Genomic DNA, 8,068 nt, shown 5'->3' on the forward strand with positions numbered 1-8,068 from the left:
CAATTGCAGTAAGATACACTAATTGATTCTTTTAATTTTATTTTCCATCCTTTGAATTGAAGCCTTTGGGACTCAATATGTAAAGTAATATGCAAATTGGGAATTTGATGCAAGAAGACTTGGCAGTTTTTTTAAACAGGACTCAAGCATTACTTGGAATCATTTAAGAGAGTAATTTCAAACAAAGCAACCTCTACTTGTCCTTCTGTGTGATTAAATTTTGGCATACACAAATATATATAAACAAGACATGCTCAAAATCACTGCATATTAATTGATGATATAGGTCAAAGAACAATTATACTTCTCTCATGATTTTTCTACCCATAACCCTAATAGAAAACAGAATAAGGCTTTACAAGTTCTCATAATTTTCCACAGACCGGATGAAGCAGAGAATAGCTGTAAAAAGAGGAATCAATCCATCAAAAACTAGTGAGTGCCTTCTTTGGACTAATAATAATAATAACAGCTAACATTGAGTGCTTATTACAGAACAGGCACTGTGCTCAGAATTTTATCTAGATTATTTTCCAGCTAGGGATTCAGTTAGGGGCTTTCAGAGATACATACATGATAAAGCTCATTCCCTATACCCAAGGAGCTTAAAATTTAAGTGCCAAATGTTGGTATCAACAAAAGGTTCTAAGGGTTGAGAGGAAACAGATATCTTTTGAATCCAAAGAAATTTAGCTTTCTGTTTTCCTTATTCCCAAATTTCGCTGCTGTGGATGCAAGCATGATTCTGATACTAACAGACAGATAGCCTTAATATGCAGCTAAGTTGATTTCAAAATAACTGTTCTTGGCCCTCCACTTCTTCCTTCCAAATGAATGCCATTTTTCTGGGTTCAGAGGAGATCACAAATTTCAAGCTGTGAATGTAATCTCTCAAGAGTTGTCACTGTTTCCCAAGTGTGGCTCACACAATAACAGCACTGGCAATTTCATCGCTCACCACAGTTAATATATTTCACTATGATCAAACCATAGTTTACAGGAAATTGCTAAACTATTGATGTCATGGATGAGGAAATCAGTACATGAGATCGCCAAGTCCTAGAATTCTGAGAAAATGAGAAGTTGGTGGGATGGAGCTTGTTTAGCTGTTGAGATAACATTAACAGTGTGAGTACCATGGCTTTCAGTCTGGAGATGACATGTATAGGCAGACCAACAGCTCCGAATCCTAAGTCTCCCTCAAGCCTCATTTCCCATATTATTAAGAATAAGGTGTTGGACTCAATGAGCTCCATAATTCTATGATTTTTAAATGATTTTCTAAATTCTTCGGCATCATGTAGGCAAAGCTATTCATTTTATATCTCAAAATATCTTAGTCCTAGAAACAATACCTCAATTTAAGTTTGAAGAGTGAATGACACAAAGAAGGTCACTGAGTTGTTCCATGTTGCACAGTGAATTTGTAGTAGTTCCAGACAAGAAGCCAATTCTCTGGGATCCAAGACCAAGGATATTTCAAAGCACCATGCTCCCTTTCTGGACAAGATGACATGATATCTCAAAGACTGTTAAAGCTATTGAGGAACAATGTCTACAGCTACTTCTGGCTATCCACACCTATCTTATTACCGTGAGAGATTGCAACACTGTCACAAAATCATTCCTTTCCTGTATTCAGGCCCCCTGCCATGTGACCCCCATTCTGACTCTGGGCTCAGCCAGGTGACTTGCTCTGGTTAATAGGAAGGACATCAGCAAGTATGGCTCAAGCAGAAACCTGATAAGCACCTATGCAGTGGGGCTTGCCTTCTTTTTGGCTATCCTTAGAACTCTGATTCACTACAGGAATGAGCCCAGGCTATCCCGTAAGATGATGAAGGACTTGTGCCCCAGTCATTCCTTTCGTCCCCTCCACAGTCAGCCAACCAAAAACCCAAAACATCATAGCCGAACAGCAGATGACCACAGATGCATGAGTGAGACCAATGAGAATCCGCAGAAGAACTCTCCAATTTGAGCCCAACCCAAATTACTGTACAACAGGATCCTAAGTTAAATGAATGGTTGCTGTTTTAAGCCACTAAGTTGTGTGATCACTTGTTACACAACAAAATATCTAAGTCCCCAAGCAAATTCTCGAAGGGATTTCTGTGTGAAGCGGAGAGCTACAACTAACTAATGCAATGAAGAAGACAAAATTATTTTAAAGGTCTGCAGGACCTAGCTGCCAGCAGCAACATGGAGTGGTGATTAGTTTTCAAATCTAAGGAGGTCCTTGGGATTCCATCATTTCTCTGAAAATCTTCAGAGCCAAATTTCACAACAGCACTTGGTTGCGTATTCATTTGTATGCATTACTTCACATCTTCTTAAAATGCCAATGGTTCCAGGCTTTACTATATACTACTCTTACTGGATTAAAATTTCAGGACTGAACACCAAGTCATCAACGAAGTATTGTGAGGAAAAAAAAACAAAGTGCAGGCTAGCTTTGCTCAATAGCTGGTTCACAATTGAGTATTTGAGTAGAAATTCACTTGGCTTCCACGTTTATTTATATTAGTTTGACCAAGCTGCTGAGAAATTACTTCTGATCTATAGGTCTGTGGGAATTATTTTGTATGTTCAATCAAAAATATCCAAAGAGGAATAAAAATTTCAAAAGCATATTAACTTACTTAATTTATGATCTCCTAATTAAGCAGAAATGCTAAAGCAAAAGCAATTCTATGAATTACGGTAACATGTTTAGTGTTATTTTTTTCTCTCATAGATCTTACTTACTTTTTTCAGTTGAACTTTGGACATGCTCTAACATCTCTGCCTGTAGAGACACAGACTGAGAAACAAGCAGAATATTAAGCAAGCTCTTATACGTCTCCCCAGGGAGCCTTCTGCTAATATTATACATTGCAACAACATTGCTTGAATGGTTTATTAATGGCAGCAAAACAGAGTGAATGCTACATACAATGATAATAACAATGAAGGTTATTTATACTCTGCCTACCGACCAGATAGCTTTAGAGGCCTACAAAGATACACTTACACCACTAGCAATACAAAATAAAAATGGGACAAACTGCTTTTGGATATGAAAAAGAATCAGAATGACGTGCTGTCCAGTTCCAGGAAAACGGAACTATGAACAGTTGTCCAACAATTCTAAATTTATAAAAATTTACATCTTCCCTTTGTTTCAGAATTGGAAACATGTGCATGAGTATTCCAAGTCATCATTTCTGGTGAACAGGAAATTCAACTTTAAAAAGAAATCATCAGAGCACCTGGGTGGCTCAGCCGGTTAAGCATCTGGCTCTTGATTTTGGCTCAGGTCATGATCTTGCGGTTGTGGGATAGAGCCCCACACTGGGCTTCGTGCTTAGTGCAGAGTCTGCTTCAGATTCTCTCTCTCCCGCTCCCTCTGCCCCTCCCTGCTCGTGCTCTCTCTTTCTCAAATAAATACATAAAATCTTTTTTAAAAAATAAATAAAAATAAATAAAATAATAAATAAACAAACAAACAAAAAGAAATGATTGGTATACCAGCCCCGGACCCAGTGCATCTCAGCATTTCCAGTTCTCCATAAGGAATTGCCTCCTGAACCTTAGGTCCTGAAAAAGCTAGTATCAGAGGGAAAAGACAAGAGAAAAGGGAAAAACACAGAGATGACAGGGTAGTAATAAACGGCCATCTTCTCACTTAGAAACTCTATCCAGAAGACTGAATATACTATATGATGACTTCTTTGCTTACCACCCACCCACCCACCCACCCACCCACCTCTGGAAGTCAAATTATTAGTAAAGTGTCCATCAGTTCAAATATCTTGTAGGAGAAATACACATTCACAGAGTTCTTATGGAAACATCAACTTGATTATATTCAGTGAAAGAGAAATTCCCAAATTGGAATATATCTTTCTATCACCAGACATTCTGCCCGAGCCCATACCTCTGCAAGAATACTTTACATCCCTAGTTTAAATCATCTCTATACTCAGATCTATTTTATTATTATTTTTTGGTCAGCTTTTATATGTGACTTAAAAATCTTGTGACTTATATTCTATCTGCTACATTCTAAGGAAGGTAGATTTTACTCTCTGGGGTATCTTTTGTCTGTTGAATGAAGTAATGAGTGAAAGAACGTAGATTTGGATGAGCTAGGCCAAATCTGAATTATTCTGAGTGAGAGAGATCCAGAGGTCAGGAACGAGAATGGGGAAATGGAAAGCCTTGGGGTGGGGATGGGGGGTGATGAAGAGATAAAAGGAAGGCCAGCATCAGAGGGCCAAGCAGAGACTTAGAAATTGCTAAAGAGGGTTTTTGCAGTACAAAGTTGCTTATTATGTAATGTACTTTTCCCACTCTCTCCCTCTCCTATATATCCTCAACAAAATCTACATTGCTCACCAATGCCTGTGAATTTCATTTTCATCTTGAGGAATGCAAATAAATACTGAACCTTAGAAGGTAGTGAGTATGTGGGTTGGAGGGGGAAGAGGACAAGGGGATGGAAGGGTGAAAACAAAGGCCAAATGTGAAGGCAAACAGCATGCTGGCTGTGTATGACACTCACAAAAATCATCCACTTACTCACATTTTTAAATTGTCAAATAACTAAATCCTTCCAGGAAATTCATTCACAGCCTGTATTGGGAATCTTAAGGTTGCAAGTGACAGAAACTTATCATCCAAATGAAAGAGAGATCCTCTCTTTCCAGCTTCTATATATCAAATCTCAAGAAAGTCACTAATTGATCATAGTTATTTGTACATCCTTGAACCAATTACTGTGTCCAGGAATGTGCAGTACTGAATGACCCAATGTAGAATTGTCTCTAGAAATTGACAAAAAAATAATGAAATGGAAAATCAATGGCTTTATTTTATTTTATAGCCAGTTTACTTGTTTGTCTCCCCAACTATATTATAAGCATCTTTAGGATAGTAATTAAAGATTATTAGGCTTTGAACACTCAGCACCTAGGATAATACATGAAATACATAGGCACTAAATAAATAGTGGAAAATGAATTAATGGGTACTCTAGACCATCTGCTTTTCCTCTTTCTGCAATGCTCGTTAATCCCATCTCATCTGCAACAGCTCCCCCAGTTTACCCCTTCCTATATCTCCCCAAGACTAAAAAAGATAAAACTGTAAGCAATCAATCTTGTCATTTGTAAGATTTTCTCAGACATTGATACAAATGATTGGTTGAATATATTTTATGGACAAATTAATATAATGTACAATTTTTTGTAAATTTATGATGAAAGATCTTAGGAACATGTTCTCAGGTAGAAATGAATAAACATGGAGCTGTTGCTTTATTATTTCCATTTAGCCTCTGACTTCAAACGCTCTTTTTATATCCAACCTAAATGCTTGGAAGCATTTACAAATTTCAAATTTATATCAGGCACTTGAGAATTTACCGCTGCAAAATACTCTGTTACTATAGCTTATGATCTCATCAGGAAGTCTGATTGATTTATGCCTTGTTAACTGTCCCTATTCATCATTCCACATTTAACTAATGTGAAGTTTTATTGAGGTTGCCAAAAGACAATGTCAATTATAAAAACAGGAAAAAAATACAAGCTGAAATATGTTGACATATTTTTAATCTAAGACATCTCACATATAAAAGTTCTAGTTTGGATACTTTATTAACTAAGGGGTGTGTGTGTGTGTGTGTGTGTGTGTGTGTGTGTGTGTGTGTGTGTGTGTCAGTGTGTTTATATGTGTGACATGTATTTATTTGTGCTATTTCTGTTATAACAAAAAGACTAAAAAGAATAGTGGTATAAATAAGAAAGAAGTGTATTTCTTTCTCATAAAACAGATTAGCTAGAAGGTCCAGGGCTGGCATGATAATCTCACAATCATCAGGGACCCAGTTCCTTTCCTCTTCTGGCTGCCATCATCAACATCTCCCAGTCCAAAATGACTGCTCCAGATGACAGCATGTTCACATTCCAGCCAACAGGAGGCAGAAACACTATTTTGGACAGGTTCCACTTGTCCTTTAAGGGCACAATGTGGAAATTTCAGCCATCACTTCTGCTCACTTGCCATTAGTCAGAACTTAGTTACATGGCCACAACTATCTACAAAGGATACTGGGATATAATCTTTAGGTAGCTATATGCTCAGGTAGATATCTATTATGCTCAGGTAGATATCTATTATTATATATTCTATCAGAAAAAGAATAAATATTGGAAGACAACACAGGCTCTGCCAATGTGTTTTCCTTTCTTTCTTGATAATAAAAGATTCCTGTTCCAACAACCTATCCCATAAAGATTCAAACTTCTGTGAAGTTTTGTAATCGATTCACCTGAGTAATTCACCTGTGCCTATTGACGCTGAACATCAAAGATCTAAAGGTAATGCTCATAAGTTACCATGAGCTACAATGAAAAGGAGGGAAGTGTCATTGGCATTGCACAGGAAGTGTCATGCGGCACAATGGGGTTTTATTTTTCAACTTGAACTTGAAAGAAAAAAGCAATGCTAAATGCCCTTCCCGACACCACCGCTCTCAGCAGAACACTGATAATGGCAGAGAGAACAAACTACCAAAGAAAATCCGGAAGCGCAAGGATAGATGCAAGATAGAGAAGTTAAGTATCATGTATCTTTTCCTGGAGTTAACAAGTAAAGCAGGTAGTGACTACCATAGGGATCATGTTTGAGAGAAATAAAACTTTCTGGAGAAATACATTTGTAACAATTTAGTATCTAAAGATCATATTTTGAGTATATGCATAAGCAAAGACTCAGAGCTTTATATAAAGTTTCTTGGTGCCAGAAACAGACTTCTTAAAACAGTCCTGAAGTGAAATAATACATGGAGCCTGCAGACACCCACGTTCTCTGACACAATATGCCAAAGCCTTGAAGTAATCCTGTGTGGCCTGGCTAACAACCATCTTCAGGTCTGTAAGAATGATTGCAGAGTATCACTGCATGCCACTCTCTACATACTCTTTGTAAAGGGTTATATATAAATATATCAAATTACATGTAGTTTTCATTGTACAGTGTTAGTTTAGTCATTTTCAACAGGCCATTTTGCCTTCTTTACAAAGCCATAAAGTAAAGAACCCATTCTACCTAGCTTTCCACTCTGGGAAATTTATCCTATATGTATACTTCTGTAAGTACAGACAGATAAATGTATGAGGGTATTGATGGTTTATACAACAGAAGTGTATACGGTCATTAAAAACAAGTATATGTGTAGTATGATCCCATTTATTCTCGTAAATGTTCATAAACGCATATAACCTTTCCAGAAGAATCAGGGGGACTCGGAAGGGACTTACACTTTTCACTTTATTACATACTGGACTACTTTGAGTTTTTTTCATAAATAACATAACTTTAATTCTTTAGCTAATAAAAAGAATTCCTTCAAGGAACCGTGGCATGTAAGTACCTAAATTGAGAGGATCCCTCCAGGTCATGAATTAGGTGTCAAGAATGGGTAGTGCCAGGTCAGTAGTATCGCCTAAAGAATACTGCCTGAGATTTTTTTCTGTCTGGTTCTGCCAAATGTTTCACTGGCAGCTAGAGATCCTTAGACTTGAGGATGTTGCCTCTATCTCACTAATCATTCTTAACATAGACATCTTTTTCTTTTCTCCATTACAAATAGGGAACTTCAGGCATCTCTGATGCTCCCAGGGAACAAATGTGAAGCTCATAACTAGAGATAAGTCACAGAAAATGCCGTAAGTGGGACAATGATCCAACCCCTGAACTCAGAATCACAGAGGTCCATCCTTCTGGCTTGGGCTCTGGAATCAGAAAGTTCTCAGTTCGGGGCGCCTGGGTGGCACAGTGGTTAAGCGTCTCCCTTCGGCTCAGGGCGTGATCCCAGCGTTATGGGATCGAGCCCCACATCAGGCTCCTCCGCTGGGAGCCTGCTTCTTCCTCTCCCACTCCCCCTGCTTGTGTTCCCTCTCTCGCTGGCTGTCTCTATCTCTGTCAAATAAATAAATAAATAATCTTTAAAAAAAAAAAAAAAAGAAAGTTCCAGTTCTTTTTCTAGCTCTACAACATCTTAGTTGGGCAATCCTACATA

Source organism: Ursus americanus, chromosome 8 (genome assembly GCF_024610735.1).
Source record: "Ursus americanus isolate L20-20 chromosome 8, mUrsAme1.1.p, whole genome shotgun sequence".
NCBI classification, from domain to species: Eukaryota; Metazoa; Chordata; class Mammalia; order Carnivora; family Ursidae; genus Ursus; species Ursus americanus.